Below are 9,318 nucleotides of genomic sequence, written 5' to 3'. Positions count from 1 at the left end.
TTTCCAGGGGCTTCCCTGGTGGCGCAGTGGTTGAGAATCTGCCTGCCAATGCAGGGGACACGGGCTCGAGCCCTGGTCTGGGAAGATCCCACATGCCACGGAGCAACTAGGCCCGTGAGCCACAAGTACTGAGCCTGCGCGTCTGGAGCTTGTGCTCCGCAACAAGAGAGGCCGCGACAGTGAGAGGCCCGCGCACCGTGATGAAGAGTGGCCCCCACTCGCCACAACTAGAGAAAGCCCTCGCACAGAAACGAAGACCCAACACAGCCAAAAATAAAAAATAAATAAATAAATAAATAATTAAAAAAAAATTACATTTCCAATAGCATCAAAAAGAATAAAATACTTGGGTATAAATTTAACAAAAGAAGTACAAGACTTATACACTGAAAACTACAAAACATTATTGAAAGAAATTAAAGGTCAAAATAAATGTAAAGACATCCTATATTTTCATGGATCACCAGACGATATTGTTAAGGTACTTCCCAAATTTATCTATAGATTCAAGGCAATCCCTGTCAAAATCCCAGCTGTCTTTTTTGTAGAAGATGGTAAGTGGGATCCTATAATTTATATGCAAATGCAAGAGACCCAGAATAGTCAAAATAATCTTGAAAAAGCACAAAGTTGAAGGACTCGCATTTTCCAATTTCACAACTTGCTATGAGGTTACAATAATCAAGACAATGTGGCACTGGCTTAGGAAAGACATATAAGTAAAGGGAACAGAATTGAAAATTCAAAAATAAATCCTTAATTGGTAATCAATTGATTTTGGCAACAGTACCAAGACAATTAAATGGGTATAAAATAGTCTTTTCAACAAATGGTGCTAGAACAGCTGGATATCCACATGCAAAAGAAAGATGTTAGATCCCTACCCAGTCCATACATACAAAAATAACCCAAAATGGATTCTAGCACTAAACGTAAAATGTTTAAATATAAAATTCTTAAAAGAAAACATAGTAATTAGGTCAATGGTTCCTTAGAAATGATCCTAAAACACAAGCAACAAAAGAAAATAATAGATAAATTGGACTATATCAAGGTTAAAAACTCTTGTGTGGCACACAATGCCACCAAGAAACTAAATCCAATCCAAAGAATGGGAAAAAAACATTTGCATATTCTATATCTGATAAAGGACTTGTATCTGCTATATATAAAGAACTCAAATTTAATAATAATAATAAATAACTCAATTTAAAATGGGCAGCAGACAACATTTATCTAGCAGACTGAGTTAAACAGATGAGGCTGCTTGCCATCAGGGACATCTGTACCTCATTAATAGTACACAGGCTGCAGCACACTGATTGGGAAGCTCTGGGGTAGTAAACACAGTTTTCCAAAGTGTGGACTAGTACTTTTTAATGATTACATATTTACCTTAACATATTAGAAAATAACCAGCCAGTACATCCTACACATCATTTCCTGGACATTACTGCTTAAGACAAAATTGAGTTAAAAAAAAAAAAGGGCAGAAGTTTTGAATAGACACTTCTCCACAGAAGATATACAAATGTCTAATAAGCACAGGAAAAGATGCTCAATATCATTGGTCATTAGGGAAATGTAAACCTAAGCCACAGTGAGGTATCACTTCACACCCATGCAGATGGCTATATCAAAAAGACAGACAATAGCAAGTGTTGGCAAGAATGTGGAGAAACTGGAAGCTTCACACAATGCTGGTGGGTGCAGCTGCTTTGAAAAGAGTTTGCAACATACTGAACATAGTTACCATATGACCCAGCAATTCCACTCACTGCATATCAAAGAGAAATGAAAATGTATGTGAACACAAACACTTGTAAGTGAATGTTTATAGCAGCATGGTTCACAATAGCCAAAAGGTGGAAACAACCCAAATGTCTATCAACCAGTAAATAGGTAAATAAAATATGCAGTATCTGTAGCACAGAAATCATTGTCATGAAAATGAATGAAGTACTGATTCGTACTACAACATGAATTGTTGAACCTTGAAAATGTGCTGGGCAAAGGAAGCCTGTCACAAAAGATCACACATTGTATGATTCCATTTGTATGAAATGTCCAGAAGAGGCAGTTCATAGAGACAGGAAGTAGAGTACTGGTTGCTTAGGTCTGGAGGTGAGTGAAGGATGGGAGTAGCTGAGGAATGGAAATTGACTGTTAATGGGTATGTGGTTTCTTCCACGGGAAATGAAAATACTCTAAAATTAGATTGGTGATGGGGCACAACCCTGTCAATACACTAAAAGACATTGAATAGTATACTCTCAAAATGGTGAATTGTATGGTATGTGAATTATATCTCAACAAAGCTGTTAAAAACAAACAAACCTTAGTTAACAATGTGTTAGTCTGTCATAACAAAAGTACCACAGATTGGGTGGGGGTTAAACTCGAGAAATTTTTGTCTCACAGTTCTGGAGGCTAGAAGTTGAGATCAAGGTGTTGCCAAGGTTGGTTTCTTCCGAGTCTGTTCCGTGAGGAACAGTCTGAGGGCAAGTCTGCTCCATGCCTCTCTCCCAGCTTCTGGTGGACTACTGGCAATCTCTGGTGTTCTGTGGCTTATAGATGCATTCCCCAGACCTATGCTTTCACGTTCACATGGTGTTTTGTGTGTGCGCGTGTCTATCTCTCTGTCAAAATTTCCCCTTTTTTATAAGGACACCAGCCCTATTGGATTAGGGCCTCACCCTAATGACCTCATCTTAACCTGATCTTCTGCAAAGACCCTATTTCCAAGTAAGGTCACATTCACAAGTCCTGGGGGTTAGAACTCCAATTTCTTTTGGGGGAACACATTTCAACCCATAAGCAACAGTAAGGACATTATTATTTTCTTTGATTCTAAACAGAAGGCCAGGATGCTAGAATCTTGCTTCCTTCTAAAGAACACATCCCATTCTCTTTTTAAGACTGTAAGACTGTAATACAGAGAGAAGATATTTTTCTACCTCCTGTTAGCTTGAATACTTACCTGGAGGAAGTGGAGCTTTTCCAGAGTTGGTGATGAAATTTCAGAATGTTTCTGTATCCTTCAATGACCTTAAAAGTCATTTAATTTAATCACTTACCTAGACTTGAATCTCCTTTCTATAATGGATAGACATGAAACAGGGCTTGGAAACGGGACCACTGGCAAGCAATTCACCATCCAGCAGTAGCTCCCTTGCCGATAGGTGACAGTATATTGCTTGAAGCCCTGAGGTCTGAGGAAAGGGCACAGGAACTACAACGGACCCTGGTTTGGAGTCAGTTTATTGTGTGGCCTGTCTGTGTGACCCTGGGCCGGTTGCTTAACTGAGTCTCTGCTTCTTTGTCTATAAAATGGGACGAGTAATGCTTACCTTGCACAGTTAGCTATAAAAAACTTTTTTATAGCAAAATGCCCAACACAAAATAGAAACAATAGCAACAAAAAAGCTGCCAATTAAACAAAGCAACTGAGGTTTGATTTTCTAAATTAATTGACTAATGTTTTTCAAATGCACTGTCAAGGAAATGAAAAATTTTGAACCAATACTGATCCTTTTCATTGGAAAGTCCTATTTTCCCATATGCACGCTAATTGATAATATACAGCCTTTACAAACATTTTTCTGTAAAATGTGGTGGGTAGATATACTCAATAAATTAAATTGATATAAGTACCAAATGCACATTTAAACTTATAATAGTTATTAGTTCACAATACTATAACTTAGCATATTTATTAAAAATAAAAACTTGAGGGCTTCCCTGGTGACGCAGTGGTTGAGAATCTGCCTGCCAATGCAGGGGACACGGGTTCGAGCCCTGGTCCGGGAAGATCCCACATGCCGCGGAGCAACTGGGCCCGTAAGCCACAACTACTGAGCCTGCGCGTCTGGAGCCTGTGCTCCGCAACGGGAGAGGCCACGATAGTGAGAGGCCCGCACACCGCGATGAAGAGTGGCCCCCACTCGCCGCAACTAGAGAAAGCCCTTGCACAGAAGCGAAGACCCAACACAGCTAAAAATAAATAAATAAGTAAATTTAAAAAATAAAAAAGTAAAAACTTGAAAAATTTGTCTTCAATTTTTTTGACTATTTTTGGGGGGGTGGGCCATGCTGCGAGGCATGTGGGATCTTAGTTACCCGACCAGGGATTGAACACGTGCCCCCTGCAGGGGAAGCATGGATTCCTAACCACTGGACCACCAGGGAATTCCTGATTTGTCTTCAATTTGATTGGAAAGTTTATGCTGGAATGATGTTTATCTGCCATTTTACCAGGTTTTCTTAGTCTAAACAAATCATGTTTTATTTTTCAGCATCTCTTATAACACTTCAAAAATGAAAGTGATTTTCCTGCTGGAAGGAGGACTATCCTGGACTGAAAGCATAAAATAACTCTGGAACTAGATGGTCCAGGTGGCTATTCCCCTTGACAATTTAGTTGACCGAAGTGAATGGTCTTCTTAAATTGTGTTCATTCTATTACACTTTATTTTTATCTTCCCTTCCCTCCCTTCCTCCCTCTCTCCCTCGTTCCTCCCTCCCTCCCTCCCTTCCTTCCTATTTACTTATGCAGTTTTGAATTCAGTTTACTTTAGTTGCAACAAAGCGAGTACTGATCAGTTCACCTACTCAGGACCTCACAGTCACTGGACTATATTCCAGGTTCTGTCTGGTTCCGGGTGTATTTCCACATAAACTGGCTGAAGTAGGCAGTGAGGAGGGGGTCCTTCCTCAAGCTCAGAACGCCACTCCTCTCAGATCTGCATTCATCCATAACTATGAGCTGCTTCCTGTGGTGATGGAAGTGGTTGCAGCTTAGTGAACATAGATTTTGACCAAGTTATTTTTGAATTGTTGAGGCTTGACTGGTGGTGTATCAGATGTCAACTGAGAGCAGAGCTTGATGTCTAAGAATTTATATATTCTTTCAGTCAAATATTTACTTAGTTTCAATTATATATCAAACTCTGCTAGGCACTGGGATACACTAGGAGGCTTGAGAGAGGTGAGTCCTGCCTTCACAAGATGTATAGTATAAGGGAGATAAAAGTTGATTAAACAAGTAATTATGAAAGAGCTCTGAGAAGGGAGAGAGGCACAAGGAACTTTGGGGTCACAGAGCAGCAGGATCTTTCTTGCCTGATGGAGGCTCTTAGAGAAGGTTCACATAGGAAGTCATGTTCATCTGAGACCTGAATGACAGCAAGTTACCCAGGAAGGTGGGGGAGGGAGGGCAGAAGGGGATGATTCATCCAAGTCAGGGGACTGCGTGCTAAGATCTGGTGGTGAGAGAGTATGGAATACACTGCTACACACTGAAAGAAGGATGGAAGCAACAGGGGTGAAGGTGAGAGAAGCTGGAGAGAAACCTCACTTGTGCTTGGAGTTTTTTGAGAGACACTTTAGACAAGAGAGATTGCCCTGCCCTGAGGCCAGCAACTAGAGGCCAGCTGGATGGAAGAGTGGCCGAGGGGCATGGGGCTCATTTTCCATCAGAGCACCCATGACTCTCACTGGCTCACTCTTTCCTCTCCTACGTAATCCCATCAGTTCAAGGTACAATTTCTGTGGTGCTGTCGCTCATCCCCTGTCGGCTGCCCCGCTGAGCCTGGGTCACTCATAGACATCCAGGGGTGGATGAGTTAAATGGCTAACGAAACAGCAGAGGTTGGGAGGCAGCCTGAACAAGATAAGGAGATAAAAACCAGCTCCTAGGAAGAGGTGAAACTAGACTAAAGATGGGACAGTAGTTGAGTTTCACAAGTGTAAAATAAAATATAAGCAAAGTCAAGGAGTCAAAAGGTTAATTTCCTGAGGCCAGGAATCAGATAGAAGTAAGACACTGAAGTTTGGAAGAATCTTTCATGAAACAATTTGAGCAATGTGGTGGCTGAACCTAATTTCTTTACCCAACTAGGAAGACTTAATGACTCAGTGTGTTTGGTGACACTTCCTGCCACAAGTGGGTTCCCAAGCAGCTAGAGTGTAGTGCATTCTGAATCTGTGAATTAATTACTTGACAAATCTAGTTATTGGATATTTATTGTATATCGCTTTCCAGGTGTTGAAAACACTCAACAAGTCACTTCTTAATAGTATGTGTTTTCCCCAGACTTTAACTCCGCTAAATCCCAATTGAAACAAACTCTCCCATTCACAGTGAACACACTCAACATGGACAAGACTATCTTGGGTTTCCACATGGGAGAGTGAGCTCTGAGCTCCTCTCTGGCAGGAACTATGTGTTAATCAATTTTGTATTCCTCACTGACCAAATTCCACCAAGTAACTACCAAGTACCTGGTTCTAAATAAAAGTTTGTTGGATGAACGGGTGAATTTAAAGCCCTACAGTACTCCATGGAAATAAAGCCATGTTTCTCTACCATCTTGCTCTCATCACTTCTTATTCATATAAACTTGTACTAATTATTTAACCTCTCTAAACCTTAGTCTTCTGATCTGGAAAATGTGGTAAAATGCTGGAAGATTAAAGCCAATAATTAGTACAGTGCTTAGGTCAAAGATTTTAGATATTGAGACTATTAGAAATGATACTCTTCTTTTAGAGGTAACTTGGTTATTTCCATGAAACCTTTAAAGTTTAAAAGGCACAAAGTTCTTGTGGACTTAAGTGAAAATGTTAGGACATGTCTCATTTTTCAACAAATATTTATTATCTTTTTTATGAGTTAGACTCTGGTGGTAGGAGCCTACCATTAAGTTGCTCACCTTCTCAAGTGAAAAGAGCCAACACAAGTAAAGAAACATCACCTTGTGATGAGTGTGAAGAGGGAAATAGGCCTGAAGACTTGACAGGTGGTAACAGGGGTGCCTGGGAGACCTAGGAGAGGAGATGGGAGGGAGGAGATGGGAGAGGGAGGGGGAGGGGAGAGGTGATGGGGGAGAGGAGATGAGGGAGGGATGTGCCATGCACACCTGGGCAATGTTTAGAGTTACCACTGTAGATTCCTGAGCAACTTAACTCACACCATAAATAAAGATCTTATTTATTTACAAGACTGGTTAATTTATAATATTAAAAAATTTGTAAGATGGTCAACATAAACATCGTAGCTAAAGAGAAAACCGGTCATCCTTTGTGATATTTGTCTGATAAGAGCATGGCATTTGATTTTTATTTTGGTCACGTCATTCCCAAACGTGAGTGTATAATATTAGTGGAAAAATTAAGGCCTATAAAGTAATACATTCCTCTGGCTACTAGGGTCTAGCATAATATTTTATAAGTTTTTATATTATCTTTTTTACTCCATTTTTGGAATCTTGTTTTAAATAGCAAAGTATATCATTCTAAGTTAAATCTGATGAACACCATCACCACATTTTATAGTTGTGAAAGACATATCACAGTTTATAGTTGGTAAAGGTGCAGCAACAATTTCTTCATGGCCAGAGAGGAGAACACAGAAATGCAATTCATTCTTGGCTCCTAGTAACATGTTAAGACTCTAGATTTATAGTATGTTTTCCTAAAATACAATCAAAAAGATCCAAAAGATTAAATGAAGGAGTAATTATAAAATATATCTTTGAGTTAATAATATTTCTCTTTGACCCAGTGTATCCTTGCTTTAGAATTTATCCTCCATAAATTCAGGTGCCTTGTCTGTAAAATGCAGATAATGAAATGAGGTCATTGTGAGAATCAAGTTAGAAAATGCAGGGGAAACACTTTGTAAATGTTCCAGTTTTTATTTGTTGTTGTTGTTATGCTACTGTGTATTGCAAATAAGATACAGAGATTCCTCAGTTTGACTTAGGACTAATCTTCCAAATTTCCCATGGTTATCACACCAAAGTAGATGAAGTTTATTAAGTTCCTTGAATAGAGAGATTACCAGGTTTTCAACTGCCTTACTTTTGCTTGTTTTCTTCCCCTCTTCCTCTTTTTTTTTCCTCCTCTTCCTCCTCCCTCTCTTTCACTATTTCTCTCCTTTCCCGCTCCCCACCCTCCCACTCTTCCTCTCTTAAACAAATCCCACCTAGGTTCTCAGCTACAGTCTATTCCTTTCACCATGGGGTTCACCCTAAAGGAGACAGTCACTAAGTTGCTCATGAGAAGGCATGACCGGCAGGCCCGCCGGACCTGCTGGGCAGCCACCACTCCAGACCTCCTGGCCCCTCATCTCTCAGTGTATTAGAGTCTGCCCTCTCCCTCTCTGGTTGCAGAGCCCTGGAGTAAATCACGCAACCAAGCGGGAAGCAAAACAAACCTTCTTCTTCTTTAACTTGGAGCAAGACTCAACCTGTGAGTTACTTTTCAACAAAAGGGCCAACCCCAGTCTTATGTTTGGGGGGTAGGAGAAGCCTGATTTAACTTCAAAGACTTTCATCAATCCATACCAAAGTGCACAATAGCAATGACTGTGATTGTACCGTGTTAAAGTCATAGTTGTCCATGAGTAGTGTTTGAGCGTCCACTTGATGAATATGCTGTATTTTTTTCTTTTGTCTTTTTTTTTTTTTCCCCACAAATAGTGCTGTAACTGACTGCTCACCCACTTGCAGGATGATGTACGTCATTCCTTCAGAGGGGTTGGATTTGTTGTCATCCACGGAGCTTCTCTGAAATTAAGGGTGCAGTCCTGGTAATGAGTGAGAGATTTGCTTGTTGACTTGCTCATTTTTCTCTCTATACAGGAGTCATCAGTCAGCCTCAATTTCGACCTCATTAGCACCTTGGTCAGTCCCTCTAGAGGCAGAGGCTTCCAAAATGTTGGCCAAGGCAGAAGACACTTTAACTCATATGTGTGGACACAACTATGTTTACTTACATTTATAATTTTGAGCTTACAGGGAACTGGGTAGCTTCCACAGATAAGAGACAGTTTCACTTTGACATCTTGTATGTTGTATAAAACAAAGAGGTGAATAGTTTTCTTTCTTGGACATTTGAGATTTAAAAAGGTACAAGAAATCTTATGGATTGATGAGTCACATAGTAGATAAGGTATGGTTATTGTTTATAATGAGGGATTTCAGTACTTCTTTGTACATCTACATATGCTTAATACTCCTGAGCTCCATAAAGTTAGCATCCTACATATGAAGTTGTCATGTATTATTTATGTTGGTTGGCTTCCAGCAGCTGAAGGGAAAACCAATCGTTCTTTGAGGGGTTTACCTGATGGAAATTGGCAATTTGATTTTCATTTCAGTAATTTGGTTTCCAAAGGTAAGAACATCATAGAAAACTCCAGCTTTCTCTTCTGAATATTGTATTTGTGATGTGGTAGACGTAAACGGACAACATGGAAAATAATAATGAAGACAGAAATAGGAACTACATTAGATAAAATGAGAACATTAGCAA

At 39.9% G+C, this 9,318-nt stretch overlaps 1 long non-coding RNA gene across 1 annotated transcript in view; it reads right to left on the bottom strand.

Annotated features, from left to right (window-relative positions):
- The window catches only part of LOC309628314, an 882,984-nt gene that overhangs the window by 425,088 nt on the left and 448,578 nt on the right, over window positions 1-9,318 (bottom strand). The gene's annotated exons all lie outside the window — the stretch shown is intronic.

This window comes from Balaenoptera borealis (assembly GCF_965194805.1).
Source record: "Balaenoptera borealis genome assembly, chromosome: 4".
Taxonomy (NCBI): Eukaryota; Metazoa; Chordata; class Mammalia; order Artiodactyla; family Balaenopteridae; genus Balaenoptera; species Balaenoptera borealis.
The sequence above is the reverse complement of the archived record's forward strand: the minus strand, read 5'-3'. Positions and strand labels throughout refer to the sequence as shown.